At 40.0% G+C, this 27,356-nt stretch overlaps 1 protein-coding gene across 5 annotated transcripts in view; it reads left to right on the forward strand.

Moving 5' to 3' along the window:
- The window catches only part of CABIN1 (calcineurin binding protein 1), a 121,081-nt gene that overhangs the window by 55,307 nt on the left and 38,418 nt on the right, over positions 1–27,356 (forward strand). The gene's annotated exons all lie outside the window — the stretch shown is intronic.

The following is a 27,356-nucleotide window of genomic DNA, read 5'->3' on the forward strand; positions in this document are numbered from 1 at the left end:
GCACTGTCGTATAGATTGTCCCTGTGATTGTGATATCTTCTAGCCCACAGGGGTGTCTGTGCCACTCAGTGACATGGGACACAGAATACTTCTGAGACTTACATGAGCATTTATCTATCAAATTCCCTGCTGTGGTTACAACTTAAAACATTGATGTTGTCTCCCGTATCTCTGGCTTTTCTGTGGTATGTTCTAGGGTTTTGTGCCTTCTGCTCTTTTGTGATAGTATTCTGTAGCTGTTTTGTGGCTTGCAATGTGTGGTGAGAACCTGGAGATGTTATGTTTGTCTTTCTGGGCTGTGTAGCTGTTACATGGTTGCTTACGATGGCAGTGACAGAAGGTTATGTCTCTGCTTTCCCATCCAGTGCTTCTGTTTTAATATTTTAATTGTGAAATTTATTTCCATTTTGTATCTGTTAACATCTATCTTCAGTTTTGCTGTATGTTGTGTTAATTAGCACTTCTGTGCAAACTTCTGTTCAGTATAAGGTAAGTGCTCTTCTCTGATTATATTCCCTCAGATGGGTTGAACAACTAAGGAATACTGACAGTGGTTCAAAGTTGTATCGTGCATCAGTTTGTAAAAAGAGCTTCTATGTCATTCCATCTTTCTGGATATAAGTTTTGATTAACAAATACTGTAAACCTGATAGGGTATAGACCAAACAGTTGTGACCTGATTGATGACTATGTGGCTTTGTTCTGGTTATTTCCCTGCGATATCTGCCTGCTTTCCTTACAAGAATCCTGCAGTGTGATTAACACTTCAAGCTGGTGAATACTTTGGCTCAGATCCAGATAACGCAAGTATTCACATAGAAGTTAATGAAATTATTCAACATGCTTCAAGTGAAGTACGAACTTTGCATGATCAAGGCTGACTTGTTCATCATTGCAGGGTTAAGTGTCAAGAGTATCCAATGTTTTCACGTATGAGGACGATGAGCAGTAAGTAGGGAAGTGAGCAGTGTGTATAAGGGAGTGTTTCTACTTGAAAACGTGAATTACCACATTAAGAGAGATCAGTGGTTGACCTAAATCGTGTCTAGTTTTTGAATACTAATGTTAGATAATTTAATTTAAAGGTAGATTCCATTGTATCCCTAAGTGGATGTTTCCAGCATTATTTAAAAAAATAATCATTCCTTATTCTGCATATTGATCTTTTTATACTCTGAAGGATGAAAAGTGCTAGTATGGGTACTAGAAAGCTGTATAATAATTCTATTTTGTAAATCAAGAAAAATTTAATTCCTATAATTTAATATTATTAATTTTCTTTAATAAGAAGTAAAATACACGTTGACAGAAAAGAGAACCTTCCACAAAGGGTATATGCTAGCCCAGTGCAATATATTGGCAATACTGTTAGAAAAGAGAAAAGATGTGTGAAAATTACATTCTCAGCTTGAATGTGGGTCTGCCAACAGATGAAGACAATGTTAGTCTAGAGTCTTCTATTGAGTCTGCTGCTGCCAGGCTTGAGAAATTTCAGTTCGGGGACTCAAATCCAGTGTGTCTCAGCTATGGCGGTAGCATAACTAGCACATGGAGTGCCTCAGACAGCAAAACAATGTGTTGAGGCTTTTGTGAATTGGTGCTAACATCTTGATTTATTGCTGCATGCATGTAGGTTAGTCTTCCTGTTAACAGGTACAGTGTATGCTATGAGTTTAGCATGGTAAAATATTTTGGTGGTCTCATTTTCTACCCAGCTATATTTTCAAAATCCTCTTCAAGTAACACTCTGTGTGGAACATGTGGCAATAATCCAGTACAGATGACACAGACATAGCACAGTGAGAAAATCCAGATCCCAGAGAGAAAGAGCTACAAGTGCCCAAGTAAAAAAGCTGTTAGTGTCATCTGACATTCCAGAATTGGACAAACCTAAATCTGTGAACAACTTGGAAAAAAAAATCTCTCAACACTTCGTTGACCTTGTCTGGGTTAAACCTCAACTAGTTTGTTCTCATGCAAAGCTCCTAGCCAGGCAGTGGGTAAGCAAATGTACTGCACCATCTGGGTCAGTGCTCAGAATACAGACTTGTGTGTCATCCATTGCATACAGATGGTGTTAGAGCCCACTGTCCCAGCTAGTGTCTTCATATACAGAGTCGGATGATAAAACAGAAATTACAGAGCTCTACAAAAGTAAGTAGTCGCATCTAATCTTAGAAATTAAATGGCCAACCTTAAGATTTTCTAAGCTTATTAATGTCCTCCAGGGTTATTTTCAAGAGAAACACTTTGCCTGAAGTGTTTATTTGCTTCCATGAAATGCATTTGGTTTTATTTTTGAAAACTCTTTGGCCTTCATGATACAAAAGAGTTAAATGAATGTCTAAGTGGCTTTCTGTACATACTTTACTATTGAAATACCTTTTTCTTCTGGAGCAAGTGGCACTAGTGTTTTTAATCTCTTGTGCAGAAGATTCAGGGTTGTTGAAATTATAGCTGACTCAGTTTTATAAGTACAAACAACAGTGTGCAACAGAGAAAGCTAGCAGCTCAAAGACAAGCAGGGACTGTGCCAGCCTGCTCCTCCCAGACATTTTATAAATCATGCATACTCCTAGTAGAATTATTTATGAAATGTTTATGATAGCACTGTATGAAAAGAAATAAACCTGGGTAAAGCTGTCTCCTGTTAAATTTTACTGCAGAACTGCTGGTCTGAATCTGTGTGTCATGGTCTGTTGTCTAATTTGTTAGCTGTCACTCAGCTGCAACCGAAATCTCTTTGAATTCATTTTTTACTGTCTTCAGAATGAGCAAAAAAGGCATGTTCACTTAGCCCTGATTTCTTGTCATTTGACATACTAGAATAATGTCAGGATGCATAGAACTTACCTTTTTTGGTTTTAAGAAAAAAAAAATGCTAACTGCATTACGGTACCTGTTTGTTTCCCAAACAGAAAAGAATGGCCCTGATTTTCTAGGACCAGAGGTTTTTGCATGTCGACGGCCCTGCTAGCAATGGCAGTCATTGTATGAATGATTACTGCAGTTAGACTTACAGGAGTTTTAGCTGCGTTGCTATAAATGAATACCAAATCTTTTTTTGTTCGTCCAGTTACACGTTTCTCTATAACTGCATGTACAGGTACACTCTAGCTTTTCTCCTCTATCTCTGTGTGTGTGTGTGTAAATATAGAGAGACTTTTTTTTTTTTTTTTTTGAGGGCTCCAGGATGGTTTCTATAGTAACTAAATTAGAAATTAATTCACCAGAAGAAAAAAAATAATCACAAAACATTGCTTTATATAGTAGGGAACTTTTTTTGTATATTCAGATTTCATGCCACTATTAATAAAACAAAGTTAAACTTTGTGCACAGATGATGGGTATTCATCAGTCTGTGGGTGGGTGGTGATTGTGGAAGAAGCGTTTTGATGGTTGAGCTCAGTGTACCAGTAACTTCTCCATATGGTTTAATATACAGTATTTGTATTTTCCTGGCACATCTTCTGTGGTAATAATAATAATCTGTTGTAACAAAGATCGTGATGTCCATCTTTGGTAACTGTTCCCTACATATGAAAGCTGTGCATGCAAACAATATACTATAATGCAGGCATTCATGTGCATGAAGTCTTGCTGCAAACTGTTAAGGATAATTGTTCTATTTTTAACTCCAAAAGAAACACAGTATGTTTATTCTCTGCTGTGTATTCCTGAAGCTTTTCATTCTGTGGTCTGAGTAATCAGGGTCAAATTAAGGTAGCAGCATCCACTGGGAGTCAGACGCTGAGAGAGTGCAGTGATTTCACTTTAATTAGCCATTGTTCATACCAGGTGTGACTGGGTGCTGGCAGGAGACTTCTGCTGTGCAGAACTGCAAGTTCTGGACACTGAGTAGTTGAAGAATAAAGTCTAAGTTTAGTGCTGCAAGGCTCTAGAGGTAGTTCTTATTATAGCATGGTGATAACCAGTGGGTGCTTCCTCTGTTGCTCTCCCTGCATAGCAGGTTCTTTCCCTAGTTGTGTTTCAGGTTGAGAGTTACGTCTCTCTGTCTTACCAGAGAAAAGTTGTTTCTGAAAAGGAGAGCAAGGTGCAAGGGCTGACTCTGTTTTGGGATTCTGTACAACCAAAGCCATACAGGTGAATTTGAGATGTAGGAAAGAAGGTTGTTCTGAAGTCCCTAATATACGGGACTGTTGAGGGGGGAAAAAAGGCAACATGCCTCAGCTTTCCCAGAAGCTGGGCAATTGTATCAAGGAAGTTTGCCTCAATTGTTTTTATACCTTCCCTTAGACATACATTACTGGTCACTGTCAGAAATATGGTACTGAGTGAGTATATGGGATTTTCTTTTGATCTGATACAGCCACCTCTTGTTTCTCTCCCAGCTCCTGAAGTGTAACCTTAGCATTAATGATTCCCATGACTTGAATTAAAATTAAACATTTGTTACAGATTTTAATGTCTCTGATAGAGAAAACTGGATATATATCATCAAAGGGAAAAACGAAATCCTTAGGGTGGTCTGAACCTATTCTAGACATTTGTTCTGCCCAGTCTGAGGTTGCCACTAATGTTGACCTGAAGAACCCCCAAATACCACGCAGGGCCAAGGGCAGCTCTTCAAGGCTGATTGTGGCAACTTGACTGAAGCCTCAGGTTCAGTGTTTCCTACCATGTACTGGAAAACTGAAACTGGAGGCAACGGCAGACTAAAATCACCTTCCTAGAACTTTTACTGCTCTGCTTTCCTTCCTGTCCTTGGCTGGTGATAGATCTGAGTTACCCTCCTCCTGCTCATAGTTGGTGTGTGTCTTTTCAGTTGGCAAATGTGCTTACAGCTCCTAGACATCTGCTATATGGAACATGAGTCTTCTGAGAAAAATAGTGCCATTTGAATCAGGTTGGGGGAAGAGGAAAGAACTTGAAGAAACTTACTGTGTTTCCATGTGAGTTGAGATTTTGTCTCGGTATGGTGAGAGTTTGAGTTTAATAATGGCTCTAAGAGAATTAATGGTTGTGTTTTAGCTTGATCATGATTGGTTGCAACTTTCTGAAAAAATGTTGGTCTTTTTAGTGCTTCTAACACTTTGTGTGAAAATGAGTATGAGAGGTTGCCAACTGAAGTTTAAAAAAAAAAAAAAAAAATTGCAAGTGACATCCCAGAAATCACAAGGGTTTAGTTATTCAATTTTGCCCTTCTTGCTTCTGAGTGTTTTAGATGCCATTTTTATGCAACAAAAAGGGAACAGAAACCATAAAGGAATCATTAAAAAAAAAACAACACAACAGATTTTTTAATTCCAGCAACTAGATAACACTTGAAACCAGTTATTAGACTTTGTACCATTTAATAGGCAGTATATTATATATATATTAAAAAAGTGTCTGGAAGAGGTGACCTCCAGCATTAACACTGACCTTCTGTGTAGTTGCATAAAACGAAATAATAATGATAACCATAACGACAACACATGTTAATAGTCTAGTATTTTTATGCTTCTTTTTTTCTTTTTTGTGCTTATGGTAGGCAGATAGGGGCATGTGGTTAGAGGATAGTTAAATCCCTACCTACTTTAAAAGATAGAATTGTCTTTAATCTTTTCAGGAGATGGACATATTGTAGCCATGAAATATGTGTGTTTTCAGTGTGCAGGAAATAGGCCCTGAAAGAGTGAGCTTTCTGCTTTGTAAAAGTGCTGTTCAGTAAATGCAGATTCTTACTGCCAGCTTTCTACTGACTGTGAAGTATTTGGATGTTAAGTAAAAAACATCTCCCTGCTATGTATTTTCTTCTTGTGCTAGGAAGAGCAAGCTACTTTATGAAATGATTTGACAATTTAGAAACTAGGACTGTCAGCAGCGTGCTGGTGTGCTGTAAGGAGGCACTATGCTGCAGGGAATCTTTGCTGCAGAGGTGCTTGTGTGAGCTGAGGCTCTATGGGTCATCCAGTACCTCTCCTTAAGAAGAGATAACGGGGGCCTTGCTGTACTGCATTGGAGATATGTTGGAGGAGCTAACATGCTGCCTGCCTGGCCTGCTTCCTCAGTAATTTTAACTAGTATTTCATTGCTTTTCCTACGTTCCTGAATAATGTCATTATAAAGCTATTGTTCTTCATCTGTGTGAGGAAACCATTTCTGGTGTGGTGAAGACATACTTGTGTGGAAAGCTGCTGAGGAATAAATAAAAAACCCTCTAGAAGTCTCTTCTGAGCCAAATGATTGTATAATCCTATGCCTTGATTTGTAAATAGAGTCAGCTGTATAAATGGCAGGTGTTTTATGGTTATAGTATAAGCTAAAGTTTGGAAGGTTGAAGAGTGAAACCAAATCAGTGTCTTCCCATCCTCTGTTCCTAGTTTTTCTTCCTTTTTGGTCTTTGTTACTTTTCTCCACTTCCCTCCACTATATCTCGTGTGGAGCAACACCATGTCACAGGTATGGTGCTCCCAACACCCATCATTGAATATCCATTGAGCTACAGGATAGAGGAACTCATACTGAAAAAATCATTGTCTCACCTGCTTGCAGATTCAGGAAGGCATATTTGCATTGATTAAATATAATTCATATATACAAGGCTATTTTTGCATCAAGTCTAGAAACTTTTTTTTTTAATGAATGCTTAAATTTTTGATAAGTTGGTTCATTAAAATGCATAATGAGGTGATAGCCTAGCCCTTCTCTCAAACCGTGACTGAAAGTCAATTTTAGAAAAGTGAATGTATGGAAGATAATTCATTTTCTCTGCCTCCATTAAATTTACTCATCTTAATGTCTATGTTTGAAACAGGCAGATATTTTCTGTGTGGAAAAAGGTAGCTTTTCGAGAATCCGCATATTTTAGTCAAGTAAGGATGTTAATTTCCATTGTTTTTCTTGTCTAGCATGATAAGTGGCTTCCACTGGAGGAAGGGGAAGTGGGAAATTGTGATATTAGTTGCCCCTACAATAAGAGTAAAAATTTCATTATTTCTTTTCTGACTTCACCCTTGATAGTTGTTCTTTTGCCAGTAGCAAGCCGTTTTCCTTCTTTGTCCCCCCTTTTTTTTTTCAATTGTAAAGTTAATGTAATTCTATTCATACATCTCCTGCCCAGATTTTCTAATGTTTTAATTGGAAGAATGCTTTTAGTAGGTACAAAGGAGTTTGTTCTCTCATTCTCTCTCACTTGCTCTCATGTGCGCTCACTCTCTTACGCAACCTTAATACCAACTCTGAAAACAAAGGTAAGCAAGGAGTTAACTGTGCAAGTGAAACTTTCATAGTGATTGGATTAAGACCAGAAACCAAGTAAGCAATGAAGTCTTAAAGTTGCCTATAAAAAGCTAGATAACTTTTTCAACCTCTGCCCAACATGTTATTTACAGTTCTTCACTCCATCCTCTTGGAAAAACAGAACTCATCAGTGAAAAATGTCCGTCGTTCACAGAATTTTCTGTCTCAATATATACACTCTGTTCTTTCTGGCTAACTTTGCAGGCTTCCAAGACCCAGCTAGTAAAGATGCCAATAAATCTAAGTCCCTGGAGATACAAGCATGGGGTTTTGAACTGTCGTTTGTGCCAGTGGATATTAAACAGCTATTTTTTTCCATTCTGTTTCCCTAGGAAAAGTTTCTTCTTTTGAGTAGATTAGTTTTCTAGATGAAGGTAGGCTAGGGAACAAATAACCATGAAATAAATGAAGATACAGCTTTGTAGAAGAGAGATTGTCACGGAGGTTGTAGTGTGCCATTGTCACGGAGGTTGTAGTGTGTTACAGGACATAAGGCAGTTTTAAAGCTGGATCTTAAAAGTTTTAACAGTAACCATTTCACCCACTCTAAACAGTATTTGAAAGGCGCAGGCTTGCTGGAAGAATGTCCTTTTACAAATGTGTAATGAATAAATCCATAATTTGATTTTTCCATCTGCCAGCTGTGTATCACATATGGATGAGAGAGCTACCTTTAGATACCTAGTGGGGTTAGTTTTAAGCCTAGGTTAGGTTCTTTCCTTTTAAAAAAATCTAAATAGGATTTTTAAAAAACTAAATAGATTTTTAAATACAGTAAGAGGGCAGAGTTTTAAAGGTGATGAGCCATGAAAGGTCTTTAAAATACATGTATTTTAATATTATATGTCTGCTATGTGGTTATAAGACTGGTTTTTGCATTTTCTTATTATGAGTTATTTATCCTAGTTTTATTATAGAAATAAATGGCAAGAACAGTTACGTCAGTGTACACTGTTGCATAAACAAAACAAAACAAACAAAACCAGCAAAGAGGAAACTTCAAATCTTAGAAGAAGATCGTAAGACATGAAATTGAATCTTTTTAATTAGCTGTCATTAACATTTTCCTTTCCCTTACAAATTCCTATAGGCTCTGACTGAAAGCTTTGGCAGAAATCCTTTTAGTATCAATGTGTAAAGTTCACACAAGTGTGTTGAACAGGCAAATAGTATGTATGTGTCTGAAGTCATACCTCGTCTTTAAATACCCTCTCCTTTTGTTCTAAAACTGATAGCATTACTGTAAGGAACATAAATTTAATGGATATATAGCCAGAATCAAGACATACTCAGAGCAATTTTCTTCAGCGCTTTTTTTCTTAGGTGAAACTATGTGTGATATAACCAAGATGAAGTATGTTTCTTCTTAGTGAGCTGTTTCTACCAGTTGTATGTCAAGAAGATTCTGTGACATTAATCAAGGCAGTTTCCTCTTCTATATACTTAATTTTGTAGATATTTCCAGGACTGCTTTTGAGGTAGATATCAGACTGTATCTGATCTTGCTCAGTACAGCACTTGTCTGTTCCGTATTCCAGGTATGACAGATTTTTTCGTTCCTGTATCTTGTCTGTGTAAAAATACCAATCTCACCCTGAAGGTTAAAGGAGCCAAATGGCAGTAAGTGAATATAAAACCAGCTACCATCAGACAAACGGCTCATACTACCTTTCTGAAACCCTGTGACAATTTCATTCTGCACCTGTGATGGTTTTAATTTACCTGGCATTATGGTGATTTATTATAACTTTCATCCTTATAGAAAGACAAAAATTAATAGTGAAATTGTTTTATTAAAGCAGCATATTTCATGAGAAATATTTCTGGAATTACAGTTCTCAGCAGAAGGATCAAAGTATTTTTTGTGGATATACATTGCCTTAGTGTAAAAATGAAAACAGAATAATGTGGGATGAGAGCAGCATGATACAAGTCCATGTGTACATCTGTGCAAGTGGATAGCATTTATAGATAAAAATTTTTAATTTAATGGCTACAGCAGGATATAATTGGCCAAATTAAAAAGGTTAAGATGGAGAAGATAAGATGGCAGATGATGATAGGTAAGAACATATTTTGTTCTTGTGCAGTAGCTAGTGTATGATGAACGGTTTGCTAGCTGACTGCAATATCACTGCGTGGAGCTTAGATGAAGATACTGAAGCAGGAGTTCTCTGAGTAATAGTACTCCATCTTTGGCAAAATTCCTAAAGTTAGAGGAGTAAAAATGTTGAATATTGTATAGTGTATTATTGTTCCAGACTGTTTGGCTCCTGTGGAGGAGGTAGGATTTCCTGGCATAATATGAACACCTTTGGAGTTTGCGTGATAGCTACTATGTGAAACAGCAAGGGTTGACCACTTAAACGAGGTGACTTTCTCAGTCTCCTGAAAGGAATTAAAATATGTTTGAGTGGGTGAGCAAAAGTAATGAAGTTCATAGTGGTCAGTATTTTAGCTTGCTCCTCTGAACACTCAAATGTATTACTGTGATCCCAGAAGGGAAGTTCCTATAAGAGCCTGAGTGAAAAATGGCTTATTTTGCAGAAGCTTTATGACCTTTGTGCACTTCAATTGCCTACACTTTGTCTCCACCAGTTTGCTTACTCGCCTCCTGTCAATAAACAGTTTCACAAGTTTGGCTTTTATGAAGTTGTTTAATTTTTCTGTAGGGTAGAGGAAGCAAAATCAGAAAAACCACAAACCTTTCACTTGAAGCACTTCCTAACAATTACTCAGAATGAATTATGAATTTTGCTGGCTATTTGGTTTGCTGACACAGAATAAAAATCAGAATTGAAAACTCCTACCAGGTCATTTTCTATTTAAATCTTTATCTCTTCAGCTGCTCCCTGTGTGTATATTCAAAGTATGTCAGCACTTATACTATGATCTCCTGCTTAGTAGACTGGAACTACTGTGAGTCATTAATATAATGGCGTTTTCTTAAGTATTCAGATGTTTGAGATAATTTAATGAGCTTGGTGTAACAGCTAAAATGATTTCTTGTTACACATGCCTAGTTTGTTCCTCCTGACAGACTGCACTAAGGGTTTAAGAGTATGTGTTGGGGTCTGTTGATTGTTTTTTCTTAATTAATGCTATAACTATCAATTACAATATTTCAGGGTCACTGAGCTCCTCTTATTCCAGTGGTACTGACTCTGAAGTGACTAAAGTATTTCCAGTGGGAAAAATTTGGACAAACCTGAAGATAGGACAGGTTTTTATGTCTATGTAGCTCATCCATGGAGAAGTGTGTAGCCATCCCTAACTCTGTGACACTTCAACACTGTCTTTTATTATGACTGATCTGCCTAATATAAGAGTACATCTGTTTTATAATCCGTGTATGTATCACAGCTAGTGGCAGATTAAGTGTTAAAAAACTTCAGTAGAATCATGAAGCAGATTTTAAAAGGAAATACAGATTACAGGCCAATATAGTTGTATAATGAAGGTGGGACTTCTGATGTGAATGCAGTGCAGTGATTTCAAAAGCATTTTCTTTGGAGCGTAGGAGAAAATACTCATAACAGGAATGTAAGTGTTGAAGTAAAATGTACATTCCAATTACTTTGTAAGCTGAAATACTGACAGTGGGATGAACTTAATCTTTAAAAATGATATTTGGTGACACATAAAGGTGATATTTTCATGCATGTAATGAAGTAGTTGTTTCAGCAGGCTCAAAAGAAAAAACATCTGGCTTTCTTTGCCCTTAGTCTGACAGCTCTGTACTACAGGTCTTACTGAAAATTACTTCCCAACAGGTTTTAGGTCAGGATATTTTCACTGTCATTTTCTTTCCAATAATCAAGAAAGCAAAAGTGTTTTTCTGAATTAATTATACTAAAGTAAATGTTGCTTTTGGGACCAAAAAAAACCAACTTTCATTTTTGTAGCCTTTCAAGTAAAATGTGCAACTATGTATACAGACTGATGTTTTGAAAGTTAAGCTAATTCAAAACAAAGACTGAGATTTTGGAAGCTTAAGCATATAGTTTGTAAATAAACACTAAGGTATAAAAGTATTAGAAACTGATGAAAATTGAAATTAACAGTAGCTAGTCTTGTTTTTTGTATCGGAATTGATGACAATGAAAAACTGAACAATTAGTGTTTGATTGGCACATTTGTTCCTTATTAGTTCTTCCTTTGCATGAATCTTGAACTAAACACGTGGCATCTCCTCTGTATGTTTTATAATGAGATGTTCTTGCTGCAAAGCAAGAAAAAATATTTGTGAATTTAGTGCCATATACAGGAAGAGTCTTCAGACTTTCCCCCCATAGTTCTTGTGGCCATTGTTGTATGAAGGGCTGTTTTTTTTTCATCCTAACCTTGCAACAGTAACTCCCCCAAAACAATAGTATAGAAAGGAATGAAATTTTTCACCATTTCATAACTGGTCTTCAGTCCTTGCAGCACAATGGATCCATATATTATCCGAGAAAGGAAATATGGTTTTCTCCATCGGGAACGGGGAACACCTAGGAAAATGCATCCTGAATGCTTTGTCATAAGTAAAACGGGTTCTGCAGGCAGTGAATTCTTGTCTTGCAGGGATTAAACAGGAGCAACAGTAAAAGGACTTTTTGAGTTTTACTCTGTGTGCATGCACGTGTGTGTGTGTTTATGTGTATTTTACGAGAAAGAACAGTTATAGTGTTGAAGAACAAAGACTTTTTAAGGCAGGGTAAAAATGAAAGAACTATTATTTTAAAATATATTAGGCAATATAACTAACCTTAATAGGAGAGAAATGTTATCTTTAACAGTGGCTAACTGGCTAGAGGACTTAGTCCTACTCCGGTGACTGAATTCCAAAACTAAGATTTTGGTGAGAAGATAGTAGCATAACGAGATACTAATGCACTTTCTTCAAATATATTGTTAGTTTATTCAAATGTCTTGTAGAAGTATGAAAGCTAAAAAGAATTAAATAATACTTTTGAGTCCAGTCACAGCTATTTTCAATCACAAAGAAAAGAGTGGAAATGAGCTTTAAGATGTATTTGCTGTACTTCAGTGATGAGGGACTGCACGGTGTGTTCGAACTGGAGGGTCTAATGGGCCTTGATCAGGAAACATGTGTGGGTTCTCAGCGTTGCTAGGTTGCGTTACAGAATTTCAAGTGAAGAAATTTACAAAAACCAATCTTGACTGCTTCAGAGATCACCAGTATCTGGATGAGAAATTTCGGAAAGTCAGTTCCCATGTTGAAATTTAGAAGTATCAACTACCATGTCATAAAAGTTATAATTTCATCTTGTGCCACCTGGCACCCAGGCACTTAGGAAGCAAAAAGATTTGAATTAGGGAAGAAAAGAGGAGACAGACAGACAGAGAGGTCTTAACTGCCTTACACATTTCATGCCCAGAGAGTTCTCAGCCTAGGATTTAGACAATCAGTTGATGTGACCCTGCTGACAAAGTATGGGAGAAAAAGGGAGAATAATTTTAAGCAGAAGGGTGGGTTTCTTCTCACTGATTACTAGTCTACAAAGTACTGCTGTCTTTCTGAGATCTTTGCTAGAAATCACAGACAGTATATTCTGGGCACAGCATTACTGTGACAATGTAGGCAGGTAAACCATTCACATGTAGGCCTATTTTCTGGGTTATTTTGTCACTGTCTTTTCAATATGTCACTTCTCTCCCTTCAAAATCTGACAAGTCTCTGCTTGCTATTTGTGAATAATTGAGCCAGAAAAAAAAATTTCCTGCCTCTGTATGTTCTTAAATCGATAAGGTAAAGCAAAGCAAAGTGTCTTTCTTCCTGAAAACTTCCGTCTGAGAGCTGTCTCCAGTGGCAGACTGAAGCTGACAAAATGAAAGGCCCACCAGGAGATGAGTCTGAATCTGAAGTCTTTTAAGTATGTGGGCAGCAAGGTGAAGACAGCAAGATGATATACCACAGTTTTGTGTTCCAAATCTCCTTTCAGTTTCTCTTCTGCCTGTTGCTACCTTTTGACATATTCCTCTCCTATTTTTCCATTTGCATTTATTATTTCTTCTTCCATTTGCCCCTTTAAGAACAGCAGTTTAAACGTAGAGTGTGGACAAATAATTAGGTATTATTTTGCATTTGTCTATAGACAAAGACAGTATATGGTCCATATGAAATCCCCAAAATAAGAGCTTTATCCATAGAAATTCCTGTTCTTAAGAGTAAGTTTGTCAGGTATAAAATAATATCAAATTGGTTAAAATATTCTTTTACAATCAAAGCTGTGGTTTTCAAGCAAAATAGTAATTGTCAGAAGGGATTGAATTGCCCTTACTCATTAAATATTGGAAAGAGACAGGTTTTGAAAAGGTACAAGTGCTCTGAAGGTCCAGATTTGACACTTGCTGGTTTATGTTCCTCTTTGAAATTTGAAGGGAATAAAATTACCTCTTAATAAACAAGAAATATAAACCTGCGTATAAACAGGATAGCATCTTTGGATAACAAAATTGGTGAATATATGAAATGTGAAATATATTTTTCTCCCCTCCCTTCTCTTCACTCTCCTTAACCTCTGTCTTTCTGTTACCTACTGACCACTGTGTGGGTTTAACTTTAGTGCAGGTATGTTGTTGGTTTTGTTGGTAGCAGCCAATTCTGCTGCTCAGCAGTAGTGGTCTCCTTACAGTAGTTCCAACAGTGATGGACAAGAGAAATTTGCCTGGAAAATACTTACATAAGACCACAAAATTTGCTACTCTGGATTAGACTGGGTTTTCCAGGCAAATATTCTGATCTGGTAGCTATTGTTATCTGACTGTTTGCAAGAAGATGAAAAATACCTAAGTTAAAGGAAGCAAATACTGTTGCTGAAGGAAGAATACTTTCTAGTTCTTGCAGGACTTCCATTGCACTGGAAACTTGAGATTACTCTTATCTCTACAAGGAAAAAAAAAAAAAGGCTATATATAAGTGAAAACAATGTCCTACTTCCTTAAAAACAAAAGATGAAATCGACTCTTCCTAAGTGGAAATAGAGTTCATGCTAGGATTTACAATGCATATCCTCTGAACTGAAGAAAATAATTTGAAAGTGGAACAGAATTTCAAATATATTGACCGTAACAAACTCATATGCTGTGTTTGCAAGGAAAGCTAGCACCCTTATCTCGACAGTGCAGAGAGGTTTGGAATCTTTCTGAACATTCGTTATTCACCCCAGAACATTTGATCGAGAAATCCCAGTGTGCAAAAGTTAAAAGTGCTTCAACGTGTAAAATCGCTTCCATCTGGCTCCAGGTATTGTGGCACTGGAGAGCGCGGGCTAGAGCTTACATCCCATAGGTGATTCTGGCTGAGATGTTCCTCAACTTTTTCTGGTTGTTATTGATTTAAAGGTACAGAAGATTTAAAAAAATAAGGGTGGGGGAGCGCATTTGATGAAATGAGACTCTTAAAGAAGGAAACATGGACGGAAATATAAACTTGCCACTTTTTAATGGTCTGGAATAGTGCTTTGCCCTCCTCCTTTCCCATCATAAAAAACTGAAAGAAGAGCATAGGATATGGTCTTTGAGGATTAACAGTTGCACCTAGGATAATTGTTCTTCTTTCTCAGAGATGGTTTGCTCAACTGACAGTATTCATTATGAGTATTTATTTTTAAAAGGACAAATGTTAGGTCATCTTGTTGACTCTGGGCATGTTTCAAGTTCCCTGTAATTGCTCTATCAGTCTTTTTCCCATCCATCCTTCCTTGCCAAAATGCATAAAGTCACGTTGTTTTGTTCCTGTATCACCTAAATTAAGCTGAAAAAGCAGTAGATGTTAGCTGTTTCTACAGCCCTCATTTGCACAGTTTCTCTACCTAATTAAAGAAGAAAATACTCTATCATCTTTTACCCCCAATCAGCCAAAAGACTTGAATAGTGTCCCAAATACTGTGCTGTGTAAAAATAATGAAAGGGCCTTTGATATACATAGTGTTATGTCTGAACCAAGAATGTGGGCGTAATGGTGCCAGCCATCTTCTGCAGCAGCCGTTTCACCAGTGAGCCCGGAGCAGGCAGCAATGGGAGCAGGAGAACCTAAGCCAGAGGTGTAGCTTAGAGGTGTGCTTGTGGGTGCGTGTGAAGAACTCGAGGTTATTTCTGACACGAGCACCGAACAATTACTCCCTTTTTGGGAACACCAAGTAAATAGTTTTATCCACTTTTTGCCACAACCCTACTGCATTTAGGTGTCTCTGTAACTACCTCCCATATCCAGAATGTGGAAGTCCCATGATACGTTGCTCGTTCCCGCAAGTACAGGGGATGCCACTTACACTTCACTGAGTGTCTGTATTTTTTACCTTAGGTAACTAAATTGGAATTCTTTTGCTCAGTAGCACCGTAAGTTATGAACACCTGCATGTGCAAAGAGCGCAAAATTCATTCTGCTTGTGATGGTTCAGACAACTGCATAATGTGTGCTGTAGGAGTCTGCAATGCAAACCTGGGAAATTTCATGGTGATTAATAAAAATGCTGATTGAGAGAGGGAAGAATTGGTAAGAAACCTTTGGAATTGGACAGAATCGAAAATAATCTGTGGTGAAAAACATATCCTTTTAAACTCTAAGGAGACAAATTTGTTTCATTAATTTAAGTTGGTAATGGACCTTTACCAAATAATGTTTCTATACAAAAGCAAAAATGAATCAGACATGTAGTAAATATTCCAATTAGTGATATTTTTAAGATTTGCTTGTTTGTAAAGCATTTTGAAATCTAGTAAGTAAGTATTATTATAATTCTTGTTTACCTTCTATTATCATTTAAAGATGTCTGTGTTCTTGCTGCTTTTTATGGTACCGTGACTTTGCTGAAACAGCTAAGAGGTATTAATTAGAAAACAAAATCCTTACATTGCCATGCTTATGGCTTACAGGTGTTTAGTTGTGCAGAACTTTTATATGACCTAATTTCCAATCTAGTGAACATCTAGTCCTTGGGCTATTACCTTTAAACACTTTACAATGTATTTAATTCCAGGTACAACCACCACTTAATTTGCATAAATAAATAACAATACATAGGCGGAAACTCCAGTGCAATAGAGGAGATAGGAGCTCTGCTGTTAACAGTGACTAAATGAGCAGCTGAAAAAGGGCAGGTCAAAAAGATGCCTGTTTGCATAAATATACAGAAAGAAAGTATTCATTTCAGTTCTGTACTTAAAACATAAATCCATGTTACGCAGTCAAAAGAGTAAAGGTTAATGGGTTTTTGAAGTGGTAGTGCCAAAGCTGCATTGTTAATCAGTATAGAATGGGTTATTGCCTTTGGTAGCAAGATGTAAGAGGCAATGAAGAAAGATATGGGTTATTTTAAAGAGCGGTAATGCCCATAGTGAAATCTTAGCTTTAAAACAAAGAAGCGGACTCTTTAAGTGGAGAGATAGACACAGGCTATTGTTGTTTAATGTAATTTTATAACAGATAAATAGGATAGCTGAATTATTCTTTAGCTTTTTTTTCAAGATGCTGTTAAGCATAAATATGTGTATATATATATATATAAAAAGTATGCAAATAAGTAGGAAGGGGCAAGCTATCCGGGGCTTTCAGTGTGAGAAGCCTAGAACTGATGTGTTAAGAGGAACACGAAGAAATTAAAAGATGGGTGAAAAGTGGCTAAAATCATGGGGAAAAAAAAGATAATCTTAGCAACTGACTTCTGCAGAGCATATAGGTACTGTCACAGTTGTGGAGCAGGCTATTAAACCTGAGGTGTTAGTAAATAGGATGGATTTTGAGCACTTCAGAATAATCCTAGCAATCGGGGGGGGGGGGGGAGAAGAACGAAAATAAACCCCTGCGATGCTTAGAAAGACAAGGAGGAAGTCAAAGCAATTGCCCCTCTTGCAAAAGTGAGAGAAAGGAACAAGTAAAGATAAAGTGTTTAAACTTCTGTGGTGAAGGTAATCAGGAGCAGAGCCTGGATGAGTGGCTGGGAAAAGAAGATAAGTTAGCTGTGCTAAGCTCAGATTGAGAAAGACCAATCAGACAGTTTATGAGGCAGGATTAGATGGGCTGAGGTTGGCAGCGGACTGGCGCGTGGTTTGGGTCTCTTTTAATACGGCATCGACCAAAATCATCGAAAGTAGGGAGAGGGAGGTACGGGGGGGAAAGGACAAGGGCAGACCTTTGTTTTCCCCCTCAAACAGTTTGAGAAAGGGAGAAGGATGTCACGAAAGAGGTGGCAAGAGAGGTGCCACCAGCCCGCCGGCATTGCAGGAGCTGGAGATGGGTTAAACCCCCCCCAGGACTGGGGGGAGGGGACGAGGTGACAGCGTCTAACTACAAGGAAATGGTGCAAGAGGGTTGTCCTGCCCCCGGGTGAAAGGTGTTTCGGTGACACGAAGGGGAGCCCCCGGCGTGTCGCACGTCGCGGGGGCGACCGCCCAGCTGTACTTGCTGCGTGCGGCGGAGGCCCCCGCGGGCACCGAGCAGCCATGGCTGCAGCTGCTGCCGGCGGGGAAGCCGCCTGCGAGGAGGAGGAGGCGGCCGGCGGCAGGAGGCCTCTGCCTCTCCCCTCCGCTCCCAGCACCCCGGCGGGCTCCGCCGGCTCGGCGCTGCGGGGAGGGGAGCCGGGACCCGGCCAGGCTGGAGAAAAATAGGTCAGGAACGGGCCTCCGGTGGCGGCGCGGTGAAGGGCGCCGAAGCGGCACCGGCGGGGTTAAACTGGGTCAGGGAATATTTTGGGAAGGTTCGGCGGACAGGTGGGAGCAGATAACTGGTTTTTATTAATGCTTGCGAACCGACGGGAGCAGCTGTTTATTCACTTGCCCTAAGCGGGATGGCTCGGAGCCAGGCTCGACAATAATCGGGAGCAACATCCTATGTCAAACAAGACCGTCCTCCGGCAGGAGAGCGAGCAAACAGCTCCAGCCCTGCACGCCGCCCCCACTTGCAAAGAAGGAGGGGGGCTGGGGGGGTGGAAATTAAATAAATCGATAGCCGCGGCGGCAGGAAATCTAAGGTACGCGGTTTGCGGCGGCCGGGCGCGCTCCGGTGCGAGAGGAAGCGTGAGCGGAGCCGGGGCTCGGCCCGCGCGGTCAGGTGGGGGCGCGGGGGCGGCGCGGCGCGGGGGCCCGGGCGGGGGCGGGCGCGCTCGCTCCGGCTCGGCGGGCCGCCGGGGAACTCCGGCGGAGCCAGCCCGCCGCCTCGGTGATGGTGAGTTGAGAGAGAGTGAGTGAGTGCGGGGGGGGGGACGCCCCGCGTGGGGCGGGTGCGGGAGGCTCGAGGGAAACTTCCACCCACCCCCCCGCCGCCGCCGCCGCCCCGCGGGGAGGCCGGGGGGCCGGGAGGGGAAGGCGCCTCTCGCTCGGCGGAGAAAAGGCGCCGGTGCTGCTGGCTGCAGGCAGGGCGCTGGGCTTGCGGGGTGATGCCTCCCGGGGGCCTCCCCGGCGGGGACCGATGAGGTGTTGTAGCGAAGTTTGCTTTCTCTCTGCCGGCAGAAGCACAAATAGCTGCCGGTCCCCCCCCCCAAAATCGTAGGGCGTTTGTCGGCGTGGCGTGCCTTCGTTCCCTCCTGTTCGGCTTGGCCGCGGGTGTTAAAGCCCTTCCCCGAGCCAGCTGGTCGTTCCCCGCGGCCGCCGCGGGGAATCCCTTCCCCGGGGCCGGGCTGGGCTGGGCGGGCGCCGGGCGCCCGCAGGGTTCACCCCCAGCGCCGAGCGGGCAGCCGGCTGCGATGCGCTCGGGTGACATTTGCCGCCGTGGTTGGGAAATACTTACTCCCTTAGTTTTCGCTTCGCCTCCGGTTAGGGGCTGTAACTGACCTGCTTTTGCTGCGCAGAGGAAAATCCTGACAGCAATGGGGAACGGCGGAGTCGAGAGAAGTTTGGAAGGGGGGGCGAAAGGGTGAGGGATTTTTGTTTTCTTCTGCCTGCATTGTTCGGGATTTCTCGGTCTCCTTCCTCCAGCCCCTTAGTGGGATGAATTATTTAGCACCCTCGTTTTCAGTTCAGCCCTAAAGCTTGCAAGGGGAGGCTTTCGTGTCTAGAAGGAAAAAGAGATGGTAGGTCTGTAAAAATCACGTCTGGCACAGAGCAACCCAGCTGCGATCTCTGGCGTGCACTCTGCTGTTCTGCCTACGACAGCCAGGCTCACGCTGGAGATTCCCCTTCTTAACGGTGACCTAACAGAAAAGCCTGTTGTTCAGTATCTATTTTGCATGAGCTACTATGCTGTAGCAGTCACCGCTTCATTCAGCTAAAGAGAGCGAGAGGATAAGAGGATTCCAATTTAATTAGCAGTTTGTTAAAACCAGTCAGCTTTGGTCACATGTTTATAATTTTAGAACGTATGTCTTAATTGCAGTAAATTCTGGTGTTGTGCATAAAGCAAGTGCCACATGCTGTTTGCGGCATTGGCTGTGGCAGCTTCATGTTTCTATTTTTTTAATTTACTGCAGCATGTGTTTATTTGTGCAACGGCAGATTTTTGTGTGTGCTGTGGGTATTTTGCGTGAAGCAGATCTAGGAGATCTAGGAATTAAAGTATATGCTGGGAGGTTTTTATTACCCAGGGAGCTGCGAGATGTGTCTTTTTTATTGGAGCATATTCAGGTTGACATCTTGAATACCCAGATATTGTTCTGGTTATTTTCAACAGTAGGACTTCTGTGTGGTTTTAGCATCTTTACCGGAGTCTGAAATACTCTAAATGTTGAGGCCTTCCTCGCTCCTCCTCCCCCTCCATAATTACTCTGGTTGTTCTCAAACAAATAGGAACTATCTCGCAATATCCCTGAAATCAAACACCAGCAGACTGTACCCTGTCTTCTGCCTAGCTAACTGAGTCACTGCCATGCTTTGTGCTAGATTAAACTGTCGTAGTATTGCTGCTGGTTGAATATGGAAGATCCCTTGTGTATACTGTGATTTACATTACTGTAAATAGGGTAATTGAATTATAGCTTCTCTGCAATGTCTTGTTCCTCTGGTGTTACCAAAGATCGGTCAACTTCACTTGGGGTGCTAGGCAGGCTTCTGCCTAAATGTTTACTTGAATTAGACATTTCCGCTAACTCTTATAATTGGATAAAGAACTACTTTTGTTTGTTTGTTTTTAAACCCTGTATTGTTGAGGAAGCCCTGGGAGTCTCTGAAAGCAAGGTAGCATTAGTTGTTAACACACATTCCACCCCCTCTCCAAAAATAAAAACAACAACCAAGTTGAATAGCAGGTTACTGAAATTCTGTTTTGTTGCATGAATTCCTGTATCAGAGGAGAAAAGATATTCCGAGGTTAGCTATGGGGTGCATAACGCTAAGAGATTTTTTTGCCTTTTATAGCAGTCAGGATTCATTCAGGGCCTCCACTTGCTGGACAGAGAAGGGAAGTGTTCTATGGACGCTGCTGTAGTGGGTGGAGGAGAGATAGTGAAATGAGTTATCTGTCAGCTCCTAATAACTTAATTTGAAGATCTTAATTGGTGAGGATGAAATGTGCAAACTCACATAGAGCTTTAGTTGTTTGCAAGGATATGTTTTCTCCAAAGCTTGCCTGCTTTTTATACCACGGCATAGGTCTTTTTCTGGTTCGTAACTGCTAATATGGGATATTTGTTTCTTAGAACCTATTTTAAATAAGCTGCTTTCTGCCCTCAACTTCAGCTGACAAACAGTTTGAAATCCAGGATGTGTGCTTCTGTCACTCCTAAGTCAGTATGAAACCTCAGACAGAACAGTGACCTTCAAATATGAACTAAGTCATGTATTTGCAAACACATATCTTTATAGAACTGGCATTAAAAAAAAAGAATAGGGAACCCCAGTCAGATCTTACAGGATTCTGATTTGAGATTAAAAGGCTTTTCCACTAGCTCCTGCTGTCACTTTACCTCTGTCAGAACACTAGAGGAGTTTAAATTTTTGTTCAGTTCAGCTCCCTGTTACTTTTGCTCTCAATGTTGACAAAAGATGCAAGTATTTCTCTGCCTTTCCAGATAGTGTGTGCACACCGAAATACCAGCTGGTGATGGAACATGCCATTCTTGTTGCTTTCGAAAAGGCTTTTAGAATTTGATGGCTAATAGCAAACAGTTGAGTATAATTTTTTTAGTACTGTTCCTGGTATGTGTGGCATTTTATGTTTTCTCCTGGTTAGTGGTACTTGTTTATATTCGTGCTATTAAAAATATTGACAGTTCTTCATTACATTCAGATATGCAGCTGTCTTAATTTTTGTAAATAACTTCACAGTCTATTCAGTGAAATTTACTAGCTTTTTCCATAATCTAGATTTGTTCCTAAATAAACTGCAAAACCCCCTACCTATGTATATTTTGAAGGCTGTGGCTTATAAGCTACTAAACATGAGTCTGAGATCATAACAACCCTAAAGAAAATTTGATGAAAGATTGCCAGTATCCAGCCAGAGGTAGTTGTTACAACTACATATTGATATGTCACCTACTAATGACAGCATGGCTCTTTTCTGACCAAGTTGCAGTATGTACAGTACGCAAATCTGTTTGGTTTTGTGTTGCATCACCTCGAACCTACTTAACTTTTTCGTACTTGCTCGGTCAGTCGACAGAAGCTATGCCCAATGGGTTGCTGAGGAAAAACGTACTATTTTGAAAAGTCCTTATGTGGGCCCCCAAAGTTAGATGATGTGGCTGCATGATCACCCATAGTGCTCTGAGATAAGAGAAACTCATGTGTCTGAAGGATGCATCTTAGCCAAAAGGTATTGTAAGGAGAATGTTCCTAGGTAATTTTACACGAAGATGAAATTTTATATCAAGATGAAATTAAGCTGAAGGCTCTTCTCTAGTAGTTTTAAAGGATATCACTTGATTGTATTTTATGAGCTGCCATGTGATACTGCTTTAGAGGGTTTTGTCTTTTCAAAAACTGTGATGGAAACTAGTAGCAAGTGTTCTCTGGACCTTTTGATTTATGTTCCTTAAGGCTGGAAGACCTCTTTCAGCGTGATCTCCTAATGCCTTGTATTCTAGTGATTTGATGCCGACAAGAAAGAACATTGAGTGCTTCATCAGTGTTGTTTTCTGAAATGATAGCATTTTCCTCCGCACTACTGATCTAACCTGAGACCCTCTAGCTTTTGGTATTTTCTGAGATTTTGAGTCTAATTTGGTGATATATTTGTAAAACACACAGGTGGATGATGTTATTTTTTCTAAGCACTGTATGAATATGCTGAAATATTTTGCAAACACTGGGGTTTTACAGCTTCTAATCTTGATATTTTAGTGTGTGCGTCATTCTGTAGAAGAGAGTCTAAAAGCTGAAAGACACTCCGTGCTGTCAGTGCAGGGATGCTGAATGTCAGCTGTGGGGCAGGAGTGGGCAGTTAAGCGTTTTGTTTGCTGAAAAGTAAGGGATGTAGGATTGAAGAGCAGGTTTTCTTGGCATAAAAATTTGAGTATTTTGGTAAAAGAACCTTTTAGCACTCTGACAGCCTAGTTTAAAATGCTCAAAATCAGTTGAGTCTTGTATGTGGAGACTGCCTTGCTATTAAAAGGGTAATCACATTTTATGTATTGGGTAATCAGTAGTTTACATCTAGAATGTGGTTGTTGAAGTAGGCGAAAATGTGTTTATTCAAACCCTGTGAAATCCTTCAAGCCTACTGAAATAGTAAAAGGTGGCATCCTATACTAGAAGGAGACACTTTCTGCAGTGTTTCAGCATGAAGAATCTCCGAACAACTCATAATTCTACGTTAACAGTGTGCCGAATTTCAACAGTTAGCATACCTTTTAATGTTATGAAGTTCTGGTCCTCCTTTTCTTTCTAGTCTCATGTATACTGCACTAGATGATGGAGGTGAATCAGTGCAAGCTGTCTGGAGATAGACAACTTTAGGCACCTATAAGGCAGGTAGATAAGATTTAGCATTTTGCCTTTACTGTACTCATCCACCCAATTTGAAAATTAGCTGATATTCCTGTGAAAAATCTGTCATCTTTTGCTTGTAGCAGCTGCCTTGCCCTTGGCCCGTTTGGACATTCCACAGATTGTATCATTCTCCACATCCTTATGAACATCTGTCTTACGTTTAACTTCTCCGTTTAAGCGTTGTCCTGTTGTTATTCCCAGAGGAGTGGAAAGGCTACCTTTTGGAGAGTGAGGCATTTGAGACTTATCTCCAGACTTTAACTCTTCTGTCCCTGCATTAGATTGCTAGGTATTTCTAATCTCTCTTCTTCATACCTAGGCTTTGTTATGCTGTACTGCTCTTGTATTCTTTTAAGGCAGGAGTGTTGTCAGAGTAACGTTAGCAATACACTGTGCCGGGTTCACTAATTTTGGCTGTTACCAGATGTAGGCAAAGATGATAGCTGATGGTTCTGTATTCTGAATCAGTTTTTGATTTTCTTAAAATTAGGCTGAGGTAACCCTCCCTCCACCAAATAGAATCTAATACTGGTTAAAATGCATGTACACTACTAACTGTTTATTTTGTAACCTCTGGGAAGATGGGGACAGTCACTCTAGTGACAGAAGTCTGGGAGTCTAGGTAAAAAAATCTCACGATCCTGAAACCTGCCCTTCTCTAGGAACCAACAGCTTTGTGTTAGCCCCAATTCTGTTTCTGGTTCTGTAGCACCTCCCTTAGGAATAAGAATGAGTAGTGGGGCTCGACCTTGGCATGCCACTGATAGAGACCAGAACTGCCTTGCAGACTTGCTGGTTGGCATTTGTAACATTTGTCATCTTTTATGGCTTAGTCATCATCCTTTGCGTTCAAGGGAGATAGTAATTTCTAGTGTGTAGCCATCTCATCCTAAGGTGCAGCCTATAATAGCTCAGGTGAGCCACATTCCCGAAATGCCTTTTTCTCTCTGTAAAAGGTTTCTGGGTGATACCATTAAATGTATGTGTCTATATCATATCTATAAAATGTGGAGTTAGATTAAATGAATCCCATGTGTCAAAAAAAGAGACTTTGCTAATGTCTGCAGGGGAGCTAGTGCAGGAGCCTGCCCACTTCCAGGCACATGGATGGACTGTACCAAGCTTGTTTCATTAGCTTTGAGTACCATTTGCATCTGATGCCAGGCAGTCTGGTTGTAGCAGGTATGCAGAAAAGATTTAAGCAGAAAAATCTTCTTAAAACAAAGAAAGGCTGTCTGTTAGACAAAACCAGAACCCCTGTCAATCTCTAGATGTGCCCTGCTAACCACCTACTTTGGTGCTAAAGAAATCTTCCTGCGTCTGGCCCCTGAGAATGCCTAAAGAAATGCAAAATCCTGGTAAAGAGTTTTCCTGTTGAGGGTTTCATATTCTTTTATTAGGTTTCTGCATCAAATTATTTGCTTATTAGAAGATCTAGAAGCATTCTGTACTCTTTGGATTTCTGTGCTTTATATCCTCCCAAAGAAAGAATTCCAGGCTCTTTCTGACAGGGACAGGACATAAACCAAAATGTACCCCAGAAAAAGATATTGAAGTAACAAAGGCAGAATAAGAAATTCCAACATGGGTGAGCAGACACCTTGCTCGGTGTTTTCTTTTGAGGACATAAAGTGCCTGACTAAATCTCTGGATGACTTCTGCTCTTCTGCATCCCTTTGGCAACCTTCGTTCTCTCCTTCTTAAACCCTGGATTGGCTGCAAGACACAGTGAGTGAAACTTTGCTGATAATTTAATTCCTTTCCTGACCAGTCACTTTTTCTCTCTTTCCTAAAATACAGCTGGTAAAAGGGAGCAACTTCTGGAGGAAATAAAATAAATGTACTAAAGTAATTTGTCCAAAAGTCTTTTTATCAATAACTGACCTTCCAGCTTGAGGAGTTGTCCAGCTGTCCAAAAGGGAACCTTCTTTAAAGTTGCCAATGGGGGCGGGGAGGGAACGCAAAAAAAGATAAAAAAAAAATCAGTGTTCCACAGCTATATCTTCAAATCCACCTTTGCTTTAGCACCCTAGATTTGCAGAGTAGAGAAATGAGGGGCTAGACAAGAGGGAATCTAAGGTTTGTTTCTTAGAGTACTCTGGGGAAGGATGCTCCACCGGCACTGCTGGCGTTAACCTGGAAAATTAGTGTGGGGAGCAGTCTTCTTCATCCAGGGGATGATGCATTATGCACATACCTCCTGTGTTTCCTGGATTTTCAAGTGGGTGATGTCTGCCTGAGGCACACCGTTGCAGAGCTCCGGAGGGAACGCAGCTGTGTCATTGCTTGAAGAGGATTGCACCTTCAAAACAGGTTTTAAGAGAACAGCCTGTTGGCTCCTTCTCACTTTCTTCTCTGTCTGTCTTTCCATTGTAGCCATGGAGTAGAATGGATTCTTTATTTCCTCTTTTTGTAGTCTAGTTAGCCATTTCCCTTTAAAAAGAGGCGATGTGACTTTCTGTTGACGTCGTTGTGAAATCACATGGTACATGGGAACCATCTGAGTAAAAACTCCTCAAGCCTCCTGACAGAGTGAACAAAAACTAGACTCTAGATTCTGCCTGGCAAACGGCCAAACCCAATGTTTTGCAAAACTATCTGTAGCCCTCGGTTTCTGTTTCGCAAATTCCACCTGAAGTTGTAACTCATCATCTTAACGAGGCATTTCTGGTTTTTTATAATTGCTTATGCGGCAAGGAAATTACTCCCTTTCCCTGCCTTGTGTGTGTATGTCCCTGACTCACGCTCACACATGATAGTCTCTCCTGGTGGATATGGCTTGAGTGTTCTTTTCATAGGGTTAAAACCAATTTAATGTCGAGTCAGCTGTAAAATGATTGTTCTAGAAATTAAAAAATCTGAAATTTAAGACTCTGAAAATGCGTTGTATTTTGGAGAGAGAAATAAGAGGTGAAAATTGTCCATTATGTTTCTGTATCAGCATATGATAATTGGAGCATGTGGAGCATTTTCATTTGTCAGTATTTTTCATGCTGTTCTCTTGCTAAAATAATGCTGCAGAATTCCAGAGTTTTTCCAGAAAGCATACATGTTGTTTATTCAGTTCCAAGTGTGTGTGTATTTAAAAAAGAAGAAAAAAAGAAATGGACAATATTTACCTTGTAGACCAGGAATTGTAATCCTGCTTGGTTCTGACTTATTGAAAGGAAGTTGCTGCAGTTTTGCCTTATTTCTGTTTCCTTTTCCAGGTTGATAAAATGTCATTTATTTATTGTCATGCTATTTTTTATATTCTGTTATTGTACTATGTGAACAAGACTAACAATAGACAAGAGGAGTGCTGCTTAAATACTCCGAAAAAGTTTGTAAGATTTTTCTGAAATTGGCTAAGTTACAGAAAGCAGGGGCTGCTTTTTTTTTCCTTGATGACACAAGTCCCTGCAGCTAATAATTTTAATATTCTGAATATAGCTGCTTTCATTTCTTAATACTTTTGTACCCACTTGCATTCCTGTTCACAGGGGTGGAATTGTTCCACTACGTACTGAATAGCTGTGTGGATGAAATGAGGAACCGAGGAAGAAAAATAATAGAATTGTCTGTAGAAAAGAAGAAAAGCTACAATCAGGTGGCAGAGTAAAATAATAAGAGATAGGGGGGCATGTTAAGATTGGATGAGAAAAGGTGGGTTAGTAATTTGCTAAATGGGGGAGGGAACAGTGGTTTTAATGGTTATACTCAGAACTAGCAGGAAGTCATGAGTAAAGCAAACACATGCTTACTGACTTGAACATTAAATAGAGCGATGCTTACAAAGAGGAGCAGGGATATTCAAGGGTCCATGCTGCACTTTCCTAGCTGAAAAGAGTGAGGTTTCAAATCCTGTGTGTTGAAACTGTTCAGCCCGAACCATATTCCTTTCCTTTTCAGGCCTCAAGGGCAAGATGTTAATGTTGACCTAAGTAACTGTGAAGAGAGGGCAGGAGTAAAGCTAGTAGTACTTCAGTATGTTGTGCTTAACCCTGTATTAAAACAGAGACTTAAAAAAAAAAAAAAAGTTTAGGGAAGTGTGAGCTTTCCAGGGATTATGTAATTGTACCTAGTTCAACTTCTGATTTTAAAATACTGTGTAGGTTGTTGCATTATTAATCAGTGGCTTCCCTGCACCACTTTATTAGTTGGTTTGTTAGTTTTGCCATATTTTCTAACAATCTTAAAATAGTGCTTAATTAGTTTTGTTTTTACTAAAGGCTCTTCTTAGTAGGACATTACTGAGACTGACA

This window comes from Haliaeetus albicilla, chromosome 10, assembly GCF_947461875.1.
Source record: "Haliaeetus albicilla chromosome 10, bHalAlb1.1, whole genome shotgun sequence".
In the NCBI taxonomy this organism is placed as follows: Eukaryota; Metazoa; Chordata; class Aves; order Accipitriformes; family Accipitridae; genus Haliaeetus; species Haliaeetus albicilla.